Source organism: Bombus affinis, chromosome 14 (genome assembly GCF_024516045.1).
Source record: "Bombus affinis isolate iyBomAffi1 chromosome 14, iyBomAffi1.2, whole genome shotgun sequence".
In the NCBI taxonomy this organism is placed as follows: domain Eukaryota; kingdom Metazoa; phylum Arthropoda; class Insecta; order Hymenoptera; family Apidae; genus Bombus; species Bombus affinis.
The window spans coordinates 315,070-329,770 of NC_066357.1; the positions used below are offsets into that span (position 1 = coordinate 315,070).

The window sequence follows — 14,701 nt, forward strand, 5'->3', positions numbered from 1 at the left end:
GCGAGGCGGATCTCTCCCAGTTGGACGTCCTCCGTCTTGCAGCCACTCTCCTTCGCCAGGGTGTTCCTGATTTCCTCCTTGGTGGCCGAAATATCTATTCTGGTCATCCTTGCTTCCGCGACTCGGAAGGGTGTCGCCACGCGGACCTTGCTCGGACCTTCTTCATCTTCTGGTCCTCGGAGACCTCCAGAGCGACGTCTCCGGTCACAGTTTTACGCATCCTTACCGCGTCGATGCCGACCTCGGCCAGAGAGACGCTGTCCTTGGCCGCGGTCAACACTTTCGCGTAGGATTGGCCCGATCTATCCTTCAGCGTGGTCGTTACCGCCGATGTTCGCGGTATATGTGAGAGGGGCAGCTTGTCTCCCCCTCTTCACACGTTCTCCAATCCTCCCTCTGGGGCTTCCCTCGGGCTCTTCGCCTCTGTTCCGGGAGTAGCCACTTGTCCTCCCTTGGTCGCTGGAATGTTTGGAATTCCAGGCTCCACCCTTCTCGTGGTCTCATCGGGGACGATCTCCTTTTCTCATCTTCTTTCGATATTTTGGAGGCGTTCCTCCATCAGCTGGATCAGCGAGGGGCTTAGCTCCTTCTTGCGTTCCATCTTGCGTTCGATCACGGCGAGACGCGCTGTCTCGCTGCTCTTCTCTGCCGTGGAGCGCGAAGCCAGCGCTTTCGGAGCACTTCGTTCTCAGCCTCTAATGCCGCTATGCGTCCTTCCATTATCGCGAAGGCGCCAGGGGCGGGGACCATCCTTTCTGATGGTATCTCATATTTCTGGTGCTGACGTGTGTAGGCTCAATAGTCAACTCCGCTTCACCCCCTCCTCTCATGCTTTCGTCCGCCTCTTTATCCTCCCCCACAGTTGTGTCCTTTTTCCCCATTGGGCGCGCAAAATGACCTCTTGTATCCACACTTGTCACTACCACCAGTCACTACCACTTTCAAATGGCCCGCGCGACGCGCTTTCGGCACGCGTGCCAATATGGATGTAGTTTTCCGGGTAGCTCGTGCGGCAGCACTGTTGTCACTCATTCCAATATGGCTTCCTCACCGTCATAACATCACACGCGGTTGTACTTCGCCTGTCATGTCTTTCCAGACCGAATTCCGCTAGTTCCACTTTTTTCCACAGGCACTAGCCCTTTACTCGAATTAACTTCCTTGTCCGAATTCTCCAGTTTTCCCGGAGATTTCCATTACGCTCACAGCTCCATCCTCTCTACGACTGCTCCACCATCTACCTTTGATCTCTGAACCTATCGGTATCTGATCTGGATTCGCCTCAACGCGTATAGATTGTTTCGTTTCACTCGACAAACAAAATATGTAGAAGAAAATTTCTGTTTAAACTCTGTTAGTTAACCCCCTATCGCTATCCAGCAACGACAAACGATTGAACCTAAGCACAGACGATGAATGTCGTGATGGCGAATGAATTAATAAATTACCCCCGTTTTACGTAATACGCAGAACGTTCTAGTGGTCATTCTAGCGGGATTAAGTGATACGAACCGGGCATTGATCAGACGCGACGGCCAATCATTTCCGATGAGACCGTAATCGCATTACAGAATGCACGGAGAGAGGAGAGAGGACAGAGGACAGAGAAGAGAGAAGAGTTGGGAACAAACGGAAGCACTCTGTGAATGCTGAATGGGAAAATGCATTCCCCGTTGCAGAAACTCACGCAACTGTAATCGACGATTTCTTTCTGTAGAAGGGGAATTGCACGTTGTTGATAACACGTGCAAGAAATGTGGCAGATTCTCCTTTTTTTTTAGTCTCCAGGGTCAGTAGAATTTTCTTCTAACTCGTTTGCAAATTGCTCTTTCGATCCTTACGCGTGTTGAATTAACGTACGTACGTAGAACCTTGAATAAAAACTCATGTAATTTTGCTTCTTTTTTTCTCTCTTTCTTTTTGCAGAATTCTTTTTCAGGGCATTTTTCATTTCGAAGCGTGTTTTTAATGAAATGCGAACGTTCGTGTGGAAGATTATGGATAGAATGCGAGAAAAGTAGTTTGGCATAGTTTGGTGTGGTTGAGTTGCGAGTAGGAGGGCAAAAATCTTGTTTCCTTTTCTATATAAGTCACTCGGAATAAATTACAAATATATCGATAAATTACTAGAGAAATAGGAGGAAGTATTTGAAAAGCAGTAGTTTTACAAATTTACGTTGAAGCGTGATTGGTTTGTACGATCTCTTGTGATAAATAAGCGAGTGAATGATTTCATTTCTCGAGAAGTTGAATACAATCACGTTCCTGTGAATATTTTGAAAATTCCCATGAAAATGGAAGCTGGTCTATATACTGTTACTCAAGCAATACTCTCTAACTACATATCCAATATTACTCTCATACACCTCTAACAGGTATATTTTACAAGTATTTCGTGAAATTGTAATCATTGTTTACTCGATCATATACTTTTCACCAATTTCTTCTTTTTATCAAAAATTAGAAACGCGAATTATTATCTTTGAACAGTATGTAAATTTTCGATTCCCGATTCTTGCTCAGCCATGACCATCTAAACGAGAAACGGGAAACAGCAAATCTGTGAATCGTAAAGGGACTTATCGAAGAAGGCTTTCATTAGAATCGAATCCCTGAAACGTGACAGGATAATCCCGTGGCGCGGCGATCGGGCGGAACTGCCGGTGTTTGATTTTTTCCTACGATCAGGCATCTGGAAGAAGGTTAAGAGATCTGATTAAATCGAATTCAATTCTACACCGGAATTTCTACGTAATATTTTATCGAAATAAAACAATTCGTTCGAACAATTATTCTATTAAATTCGTCTTCTAATCCTTCGTTTTACAGATTCTAGTTCATAATTCGTCTAATTGAAATGTAAATTATATTGTAGTATCGCGAGGAGAAAGGATTTACCTCATGTCGAAAACGTGCAACATAAGCAGGCAGTTGTAGTTCCCACGAGTGCTTGTCTCAAGGACACCATCATAATGAACAAAATTTCGTTAGATGAATCGGTTGCGGCGAACATAACCGCAGTAACGTCGGGTGGAAACGACACGGACGGTTGCGATGAAGTTTTTTGTAGGATGCACCGAGCATCGTGCGAATTGTAGAGTTGCACAAACAAATTCTGTCGTGAGTTCTAAGAAGCGAACCAAAAGCGAAAATGAGGCGGCTGCAAGAGAATTTAAGGTATTGCGAAGACGAGCTATCAATCCAACCTCTTGTCGGCGAAGGATATTCAACAAGAGACGCCGGAAGGCGACGATATATAAGACGGGGGATCTGGTGGCGATCGAGAGGACGCGGTCCTGAGTGGTCAAATTAGAGTTAGATTGTTACATTTAATTCCATATTAAACAATCATCGTTTTCTGTCTCATTAATATCTGTATAACTAACTTATTGTAAATAAATAACAAATTATAAATAGTATCAGGAAGAATTTATACCTAATATTTCCCCGATACTACAATATTGCAGCTTTAGAATACGAATCTAAATTCAGAATTCTATTAAAATTGTTTATAAATTGTTTCTAATTTACTTCTATTTTACTAATTGTACTTGCTGTTACCACATTCTTCTTCCTTGTTCTTTAAGTCATATCAAATCCAAATTGTCGAATTTCAAAAGCTTTTGAAAAGCTTTTTAGTTTCAAAGAGAAAATTATTATATTTTTATATAATATATTTTACTATATTGTTGTTGTTGTTGTTACGTTATTAATATTATATTATTAGTAGCGTGTTTGTTAAATAATTATTATTATAAATATTTCAATTTCGCCGTAACAATTAGAGGGTAATTCTCACGAACAAATGAACAAATAGTTAAAGTTACGTGGCAATTGTTAATTTGCTCCGAAGATGAAGCAAAAGAATAAAAGAGATACGAAAGAATAACCGTGGAACGAAGTCAAACGACGTTAATTAAATCTGGCAACTCTCGATCGATAGTCTTTGATGATCAGACGCGATAAATCGTCTGCCATTGTACAACCTCGAGTTGCTTCGTGACTGTCCTGCCGTCAAGTCATCACGGGACAATGATTTTCTATTCTGGCCAACCACTTCCACCAAGTCGAAGGACGTTGGAGTGCTACTTCCGTAGGCAGTTTCTTAAAGAGGGTAACTAATTGGTTATAAAATGGCCTCCCACGACGCGACGCGACGCCACGCGGCCTTGCAAAGTCGCGTGCTAAGCACCCTCGATCCTCAACTCGCTTCAACTCGCACTGTCGTTCGCACGATACACTCCGACAGACTTTTCGTGTTAAAGACGCTTGAAAGCTCGAACCTTTAGAAGCGACACTGCCCCATGTGACGGCGCACTTTCCACACTAAATTTCTAGGCAACTTGGTCGTTGAAAAATCTTTCAACGCATCTTCGTTTCGCTTAGATCGCGATTGATGATGAAATTACAATAAAACTGGTCGATCGATTTTCTTCTCAAATTACTCGGAAAGCTTCGTTCGCCATTCCGTATACCAAAGGAGGAAAAGATTTCTTGGAACGACCCCGAGGGACGAATTAATTTCAGTCTATCGGCAGCTGCCAATGCTTCCATACAAAAGTATCGTTTTCGGAGAGATTGTTTATGAAACGGTAATTATCTTACTGGTAATTGAAATTACTGGTGTGTAGTAAGCGAGTGTAATAGAATTTTTCATAAACAATTAATCACTGAGAATATTCAAATGGAAATTTGTAGGAATTTAAGCATATAATGTAGGAATTAGATTAATCGAAACACATTTACCAAACGATTAATACAAGTAAAAATCTTGTCAAAACGTAAAACTATACCGCATTTATTATTCATAGCTATTTGATAAATTATCCAGGTAATTGAAATCAAATTGCTAGTGAATTGACATCGAGATACTTGTAACAATGATTCGTTCAAATACGTTTAATAGATAATTGTTAAAGCAAAGCAACACAAGTTTCTATATGTAACATAATACATAAGTATAAGTTAATGAAAAGAATTATTCAAGATGACGATATGAAGATTCCTATAAACTGATACGTATCTCTAATCACGCCATATATGTATACTCGATGACAGAAATAATAAAATAGAAATTTGACTATCTGCGAGTATTATTAAGTATTATTGAATTTTCCAGAATGTTTTATTGGTTTTAAGTTTAATTTTAGGTAACGTTGCATTATAATTTAATAATTTTAGGTTACGTTGGATCATGATTCTAGAATTTTAAATCGATGTTATGAATATTTGTATGTAGGACGTGTAGTTTGTGTAGTGTAAGGTAGCGGAGGATGTTAATAACTGTTTGGTTATGGTTATTAATAGATGCGTAGGTAATTTCAATAGCAGTTCTAATATACCTATCGGGTAATTGAATACCACGTAACTTACTGTTAGTAATTATCTTATTATTAGTTCATTGTAGCGTGGGTACTTATTAATAATAAATAAGACGAACTACAAATACAAGTTTGCATTTGATTCTTTTCCTCGAAAAATGGAGTATTTTCTACGAGGGATCAAATTTATGAATATTTGTAACTACCAACTAACTAGTACTACTTACATCTGCTCAAGCTGCATAAATTGCATAAATATTCTCCAACTTCCAATTAATCAGCTTAATTAACGTATTTATCCAAAGGATATTTTTCGATAATTATAAATTACGTATTTTTTATTCCAACTTTAAAGATTGGTTTAGGTTCTAGAATCGATTAAAAATTTCTATCGTTATCCGCCAAAAAATTATAATAAAACTATTAAATGATAAAAATGAACAATAATTCATGAATATCACATAATCCTTAAATCTTAAAAATTCATTTCGTCGTTGAAGTTGTTTTATAATTCCCTTTAGCATCTATCGGAAAATTATTCAAGGTACGAAATAAAAAGGATTTACAAAAGATTGTGAAAATCTCTCCCTAATAAATCTATCACCCACAGGATATTTTTTAGATAATAATTTCAAGAGGAGCAAACTTCCTGTATCGTATAATTCTTACTCAAACTTCAAAATTAATTTACTTTTTAAAAATCCGATCTAAGATTCCTCTTAGCGCCTAGGAAAGAATGATCCAAGCCAGCATATAAGCCACACAAAAGCCGCTATGTATATTTCCACTTGTGTAAGATCAGAAAGAAGTCCTATGACGCACGGTATGGTGCGTGGCAGGCGTCGTTTTTCGTAATTTTGAATTCACGTAATTCCCGTGGCTTCAGCCCGCGTAGCAGCGTCCTTACAATACACACGGGGAGACATTAGAGTTTATTCGTATACAACGGAAACAGCTTGACCGACATGAAATTACCCGCGGATGTGTTTCCTACCGCATGTTCTTCAAGTGAGCTCCCGTTTTGCCCCGAAATGTCATGGTTCACGTTGATTCAACGCTCTTTCGAATAGATGCCAGCTGCCAGCTTTTTATTTGCATCTGTGCTTCCTTCTTTCTTTCTCGTTGTCTTTTGATTTCTTTGGATCTAATCGTCTAGATTATACATACGTTTATTGTCTTTCTTGTCGTCTTTCTCTACGCTTTTCTGTTCGCCCTTTCCTTTTTCAGTTCTTTTCAGTTTTCACTTTTCACTTGTTTGACGGTTACCTTATTTACAGTTATTTTCCTTCTCCCTTTTATGCACTGTTTGTCGTTGGTGTTTCTTCTTTTCGTGGGTTCCTAGTTCGTTGTTACTCTAATTTCTTTTATCTCTCGCTTTTACCTTTCTTGGTTCCTTTCGTCATTCGTCATTCTCTCCATATATCTAATTTTTAATAGCGTTTTGAAACTTTCAGTTTTTCTTTCATTCATTTCATCTTCAGAAAATTTCGCGACTTGCGTTTATTTTTCCGTTTCTTCAAGAAATTATGTCTTCTTTATGTTATTTATGTAAGATATTTCTAAACGGAGAACGATCGATGTTTCTTCGACGAAGAAACACGAAGAGTAAAGGCAAGGTGACACCATAACTCGCCGATGATTGTGCTTTACCGCTGCCACATTCATCTTCCGGATGCGTTGCTTTGTTTCCACTCTCGACAGCACCAATTCTGCTTATTGAGAATTCATGGCTTGCCATCGTGTCCTGACCAAATTTCTCTCCCCACATACCACGAAACCGTTCTATCGAAATAGGCGGTACAATAAACTCGAAGAAACGAGAATAACCCAGGCAGTCGTGTTTTCGAAAGCTTGAATAATGGGGCTCGTAAATTTTCCTGTAGTTTTATCGCAAGAAATACCAGAGAGGTTGAAATGACCAATTGGCAATTTTTCATAAAAATTGTATAGATTTGAAGTGGTGGTGCATTTTCAGATATTGAACGATTCTTTGTAATATACGGATAAAAGTTTGTCTTTCTTCTCGCGTTAGATATTTTTTCATTTCAATATCCGCGATGGTGGCTTTATAATTTAATAGCTGGTAATTGGTCGCGTCAAACAGGCTGTGTTTGTGTTTACAGTATACGAGTACAATACCGCGTTTCCTACGCTATATTTCGCAATGTTACAATGGATGGTCCATATTATAATGGATTTTGTATTATGTTTTATTTGAATCATAATCGATTGTGTATTGAACTATCCAAATTCATTTCTGCGTTACACGGTGCTCCATCTAGCATTTTATTCTATTCGTTCTTTTCACTCGTACATTCATTCTTTTCTGTGTTATACCATTTTTCATGTTATGTTCCATTTTATATTTACATTCCAGAATCGAATCTTTTTTTAACCGTGCAAAGTCTTTTGATTGTCAATTATTAATAGAAACATATATTTTGCTTATGTTCTTTGTAAGAAAGAAATAACAAAAAGAAAAATACATAGGAAGAAAAATATATTTGTTATTTGATTTAATAACTTGTCAGATTACAGCCAAGTACGATGTTGTAGCTACGCGTTATCGATTATTAAACTACGTTAAATCCTGTTTCAATTACAAATGATAATAAAAAGTTTTCAAAGTAATACTGCATATCACAAACATTACAGAAAAACGCACGAGACGCATTGCGTGTCAGACTGCACACGGTTTCATACTACTTGCCCACGACTACTCTTTACCCCGCCATTGCCCCTTCTCCATGATAACATTCGTTCCTATATTTCTATATATTTTCCTGTAATTTATGCCACTTGTTGTTGTTATTATTATAAAAAGATGATTATATTTTTTAACGTCGTGAATACATGTGGCAACAAACAATGAACTTTATTAATTGCGAAACTAGAGAAACGATCATTCGTAAGTTGAAATGCTTGACTGAACTTAGATTCTCAAAATCTTCATCTCTACCGCTGATATTCAGTTCGCCATATATCAGAAATTTTATTTCTTTATGACAAATTTTTAGCTATAAGTAAGCAGTTAAAGATTATAAAATAACTCTTGAAGGAAAAAGACAGGTGAAAGGATAAACGCTTCCACGAACAATATCTAATTGTATCTGTAAAATAATACATGAGATAAAAGAAGCTCTAATTGAACATTTAAACCTATACATATAAAGCTAAATACGGGAAAAAAGAGGAAGCAGAGGAATACGGACACGATCGAAGCAATAAAACCGTGTACTATTTTTAGTCCAACGATTGCATGAACGCACCACCCTCGGCATCCGATCTCGAACGAGACAGAATTCATTCAATCTTACGTAACCGTAAACGTTCTCTTTTACGGGAACAAGGCTTTTTCACACAGGGATGTTACCATCTTAACCATCCCCGTGGCATCTCCGCGACTTTCTGTGAAAAAATCTTTTAGAATCTTTTAGAATCCGTTAAAAAATGATTGCCACGAGGCAAGGAAACATAATGAACAGCAAAGATAAAAAATGAATAAACGCTCCATAGAAACAGTATCCATGTAAAACTTAGCCAAGTTGTTTCCAATCCCATTCTATTCTAGTATCCCCCTCTCATTCGTTTCGTACGATTAGAAACGTGGTACCAGACGTGCTATCAACTTGTAGAGACAAGAAAGAACCGATTGAGAAAGCTGACTGGAATAGCGACGATAACCAGGAGGACGAGGGTTGATAACGACGAAACGACTTCTTTCGAGAGAATAGCCGTTAAATCGACGTGAAAAGTCGAATGGGATCGCGACGCGACGTCGCGATACGTATTGCCCTGGGGATTGGTCGAGGGGAGACCGAAGGGTTTAGGGGACGTTTGGAGAAGGATTTCAGGTACTTTGTAAGAGATACTGAATGTCGTAGTGGTTTATAATCTTGCGAAGGATGGCTAATTTCAGATGGGAGGAAGATGGTCTTGGTTTGGTTAAATTTGGTAATTTAGTAATTTAGTAAGGAGAAAGTGGAGAATTAGTTGGATATTATAAATGAAGGGAGCATGAACGAGATAAAATTTAAATATCTTTTTCCTCAATAGCAAAAATTAAGAGGGTATTCTAGTCTACAAGTTTACAAGTAGTCTACAAAGTTTAGACGTTCAAGAATATGCCCTTAAAAGGATTTTTCAAAATTTCAATTATTTTATGAGTTACAGCCATTTTTGTGACCCGGCATCTGCTTCGGTCCGACCGGAACAAATGAACAGTAGACGGTTAACGCTGCCCGAGTAAACTTGTCTCAAAACTTTAAACGCGTTTTTCTCGAAACTACTTTTTTCGAGTTGGCGTGCACGATGTCTCAAGTTCTAATGAACTGATTTATTTGAAATTTGGTGTGAATATTCTTTATACATTTTTCTATCGCCTCGACCACGCTTAGATTAAAATTTTTAACTTTATTATTTTTAAAAAATTCGGAATTGCCAAAAAACATGCCAAAATTTTTTTTCAAACGGACGCCATTTTGTGAAAAAATATTTTTCTGACTTCTCCAAGGTTCATGCTATAGCCGTATCTATATTAATTAAGAATCCGTTCGGCTTTTTTGCTTCGGATGACCAGAAGGATTGAAATCATGCACGCCAGGACACCCTTTTTTTGGATCCCCCACTTTGCCAGCTCATAACTTTATGAATTTTTAGTTTTTTCGGTTAATTTTTTATGTAATCTTAAAATATCAATAAACAAATGATAAAAAATGGATAGTAAAAATATTTTTTGTTTCGTTTGTACAGAGCTTTAAAAACCGCCCGAAATTCATGCCTCTAGACTAGAATACCCCCTTAAGAGAATGTTCTTGTAATAGTATACGACAGGTTACGAGAAAACGTATAGCAAAATAAATGTCGATTTGAAAATAGTATAGCAAAGCGATAGAATTAATTCAAATAGCGTAATAGAATGAATTTTAAAAATAGAATATGCAGTATTCGAATCATGAGAATGAATACAGCGTAATAATTCTGCGTCTGTTCTGTTAAATGTATCATCTACCGATGTAGTATCGTTCGTTTTAGGTTCTAATCTTCCCCTTTTTTGGTGGATCTAAGGAGATGGGGCAGTTTGAGGAAAACCGAGACAGCAGAATTAAACGATTCACACGCGATCGAGTGACTGCAAGTTGCACCGAGTTACTAGACAAAGACGATAAATTTATATAGTTGGAGCGAAACGTAATTTGTTCGAGAAGAGGCAAGGAATTTGATTTTTCCAAATTGTAGCAATCGATAACGCCTATCGATTTTCGCTACAATTTTTGAGATTATTCTAAAATTATTCTAAAATTAAAAAACTTTAAAGAAACGGTAGAGGAATGGGAAAGAAGAATTTTTGAAGCGAATCGGAGAAGTGAAAAACTGATATCAACGAAATGATTTCTATCGTGAAGCTTTTAGCTTGAAAATAACGTGAGAGTATAGGCAGCTTACTCGAAGTAAGAAATACTAATGCGTGGCATGAAGGTTTCCAGAGGTTCCGGTTGGCCACGTGACAGGATTATTCAACGATATCGCAATTGCTTCGCATTGTAAGAGAAACGTGATCACAAACGATCCTGTCACTGTTCCTCCTGCTAACGGGAACGTGATTCGGAATAAAAATGTCCATTTGCACACACCACTCCTCAACGTCTACCGCAATCGTTCATACACCCCCGTGAAACTTATTTTTCACGTCCGTTGAATTTTCTCCTTCCGAATTCCTTGAAATTCTTCAATCTGAAATTTTTAAGCTTCCTAAATATCTAAATGTTTCTAGTTGTTTGTTTTCGGGTTTTACACGTTTAGACGTCTAGATTCCTAAACGCTTGAATTCTTAAATCGCAAAAGACAGCTTTTTGCGAATATCTCGAAAACTAAGGCCGATCGCTGGTTATACGTATAAGTCCAAGTTGTTTAAAATGTCGAGCTTCGTAACATATTTCATAATCATCGAAATCGAAGAGAAAGTATCTTTTTCACCAATTCTCTAACGGATCGAACGACCAGTTTTTTATTATGAATTATATCTCAAACGAAAGCAATTACTTTTTTCAAAAAAATGTCTCACTTTTACGTGTTTGACGTGAAATTATCCTATAATTCAGAGTTTGTATACTATACTAACCAAACCGAAACTTTGTGTGGATCGACTGTATCATCATCCCGAATGAAACAATAGCTCGATCGATCGTGAATTATCATGCATCTCGATTGTTTGCCGGCTAATATTGACGTTTGTCTTTGTTACGTTGAACGTTGACGGCTATCGGTGTCGCTCGGTAGACTTTATCGAATAATCGAAATGCGATAGTCCTGGAAGCCGCGTAATGGCGACTACTTGAGCGACCGATGAACCGACCACTGGTAATTTCCGTCGCGTTACACAAATTTCAGTCGAACGTCGAACGATACGATACGATACGATACGATACGCAACGCAACGCAACATGTGGAAGTTGAAACCGATACCTTCGATACTACGAATATTTAGACCCAATAGATTAGTTCCATTCTTGTCGTCTAAAGAGCCTAAAGTGTAAATGATGGGTTAGGGCTGAGTCAACAACGGTTATTAATGTCCATCTTTGTTTCAAACACAATGATCAAGCGAAATTTGGTCCATCCCTGGAAGGTCCTGTTACCTTCAGCATCGTGTGCATTTTAAATTTTCGAGGAGTTCTCCCCCAACTACATCCTCGCGGAGAACCTTTTTTTTCGACGGCGAGGACAGTCTTCGCCTATCCTCGCTAACCATCGATCTCCGGTAGCAAACGATAAATCATCGTATCTTTATATATAAAAAAAGTTGGAAACAGAATATAGCTACTTATATCCCTTAGGCTATTAAAATTACAAAAAATGTTAATGCACCTTTTAACCAAAGTGCTGTTTTTACCCTTTACGGGTTCGATACCCATAGAATTTATCAGGAAAAGTGATAAAGCGAACATACGCAATGCGATTTTTCTAATGAACTCGTTTTGAGAAAGATGCGATATCTTTACACTCTATCGATGTTTTCTCCGTTCCGTACAACTCGATGAATTGTAATCTTGCCTAAAACTTTCGCAAAACTAACCGAGGCAGTGTGTGTATGTGTATATCGAAGCATGATATTGCCTTAGAATTTGACGTAATTACAGAAGCGACATACTCTTTCATTAGTTGCCGACGATACCTTTGTTTGACAAACGCCAGAGCTTAATCGAATCTAATCTCGTTCATCTTCCCTCTGCGATGTCCTGTACGACGATTAGATCGATTGGTAGTTACTGTTACAAGTGGATGCGATCAAACTGTAACGTCGCGGAGAAACATTAAAATTGTTGCCGAAATTCAAAACAATTGCGATATAGTGATTAGATTGAAAAACAGACTAGAGAATAATCAAAGTGTTTTAATTTCCCAAAGTTCTCAAATGCCCGAATTATCGCTAAATACTCGATAGAGTTTATCGATACGATCCGTATTTAGAAACAAGCGATTAATCGATCCTGAAACGGTTATTAGATATGAACAACAGAGAGATCGGAGTTTCTCAAGTTCGTTGAATAGATTGATCCATCGAAACATACAGGTAGCAATCATTATATTATCGTTTGTATAGCTACCGGTTACCATTACCAAATTTTCAAGTATCCAATGGGCATCTAAATCTGTTTATCTTCGAGATAAGGGAACTAGATTCAGTAAGGCGAACAGCATCGCCAAGTTACACAGATGGACCGGCAAGCAACTGGAAATCACTTTGACCTGCGATAAGCTCGTACCTCCGGCTAAACGAATCACGGAATACCGTTTTATAATATTTTCAGAATCTAAAGAAAGGGAGAGCACCGCGGATATTAATCGACTAGGAGTTTATAGCATGATTGTAAAAATACTTGAGTGTTGGCTGATCTTTGTTGATTTACTCCAATTACTGAAAGTTGAGGAATTGCAAATTTCTAGTATAGATGTACATTGTTATAAAGCTTTTATTTATATATGTCGGGTTGACGGTAGGATTGGAGTTGTGGGCGTTTAATGAATCTTCACTGGTATTAGCCATTGTTGTGGTACGATACAGAGTTTATTGACACAAGTATGGATACAATATATTTGACAATTAACTGCGGCGGTTAGGCACTCGTAACACTAATGACAATGGTCTTAGGTTCGATAACGAATCCGCGGTCAACGGGACTCTTTACTCTTTACTCTTCGGCAACGTCTAAGTTGTATTCACTGTTAGAACGTGGAGTAAACACGGTCTGTAAGAACGATACTTCAATCGTTGATGAGATCGTACGAGAGACTCACTCTCCGTCACGGTGACGCTGTCAAGGAAAACTATGATGGGTGTGTCTAAGGGCACCAAGTCTTCAGATTCGTGGAGGAAAGTCTTCGTTCGGAGGATGAGGGAAATTGACGTTACTGTTAATTAGTCAATCTCCATGGTGGTGGTTAGAGAAGGATGCTAGCCGCCCTTGAGGGAAAGTTGCTAGCGGGAAGCGTCGTTCGCGGACAAAACTGTTTGTCTCTGAGCTTTTCGTTAATTAGAACTTAAGGTTTATAACGGGTCTCCAGGCTAGCTGAACATATACTGCGGATATGTCTCGACATCCGACAATCAACCTACCCGAAGAATAGGGTCTGCGTATGACGGGCCACGGGATAAAAACCGTTAGAATGTTTACTGTCGAGTGCCGCTACAACTATTTCTTTTTATGGAGGGCTGTAGAATTTCTCCATAACTTTGTTAGATAAAACGTTCATCCCTTGACCGCGGCTACGTTCGGCGACTGGTTGTCACCTCAAGCCCAAGCTCACTATCATAAATCTCAAACAATTACAGTCGGATTGAATGACGACAATTGCTTAATTATGGCTATGGTAGAATCTAAATTACAGTATTAGGAGTTTTTCCCAAAGTTCCAAAGGAAAGGCTGCGGTGTCCTTCCATCTCCGACATATAATACAAACATAAAATAATAGTTGATAACGGTAATAAAAAACAAATGTTGATAAAATCATTCCTAACAACTAGAATTGTAACTGTGCCTTCGATTCCGCGAGAAAACACGCGTGTATACTTGTTTCGCGCGAACGTTAGTGCCGTTGATTAAAAATTTAATAAATAACGATTTAATGAACGATTCAAAGAATGAAGAGGAATGGCGGGGGGGGGGGTGAATACGAAAAAGCGGAAGTATTAAAAAGGCAGAATAAAAGATATTTGCCAGACCTTCTCCCCTGCCCTCTCCGACGATGGTTTCTCCATTTCTATCATCGTGTTCGCAGCTTTTTCAGCTTTTTCATGCTTGTCTCGCATTTTCGAATTCCTTTCGTTCTCTTTTCACGTGGATTCGTTTCTTGAATTCTTTCGTCAAAGAAAAGTTAAT

General features: G+C 38.4%; 1 long non-coding RNA gene across 1 annotated transcript in view; it reads right to left on the bottom strand.

Moving 5' to 3' along the window:
- Nucleotides 1–1,721: 1,721 nt before the first annotated feature.
- LOC126924154 (uncharacterized) overlaps nucleotides 1,722–14,701 on the bottom strand; it is a 46,564-nt gene continuing 33,584 nt past the window's right edge. Inside the window, exon 3 of the long non-coding RNA XR_007713435.1 lies at nucleotides 1,722–2,692. This is a non-coding gene — a long non-coding RNA (uncharacterized LOC126924154). The remainder of the gene's footprint in view (nucleotides 2,693–14,701) is intronic.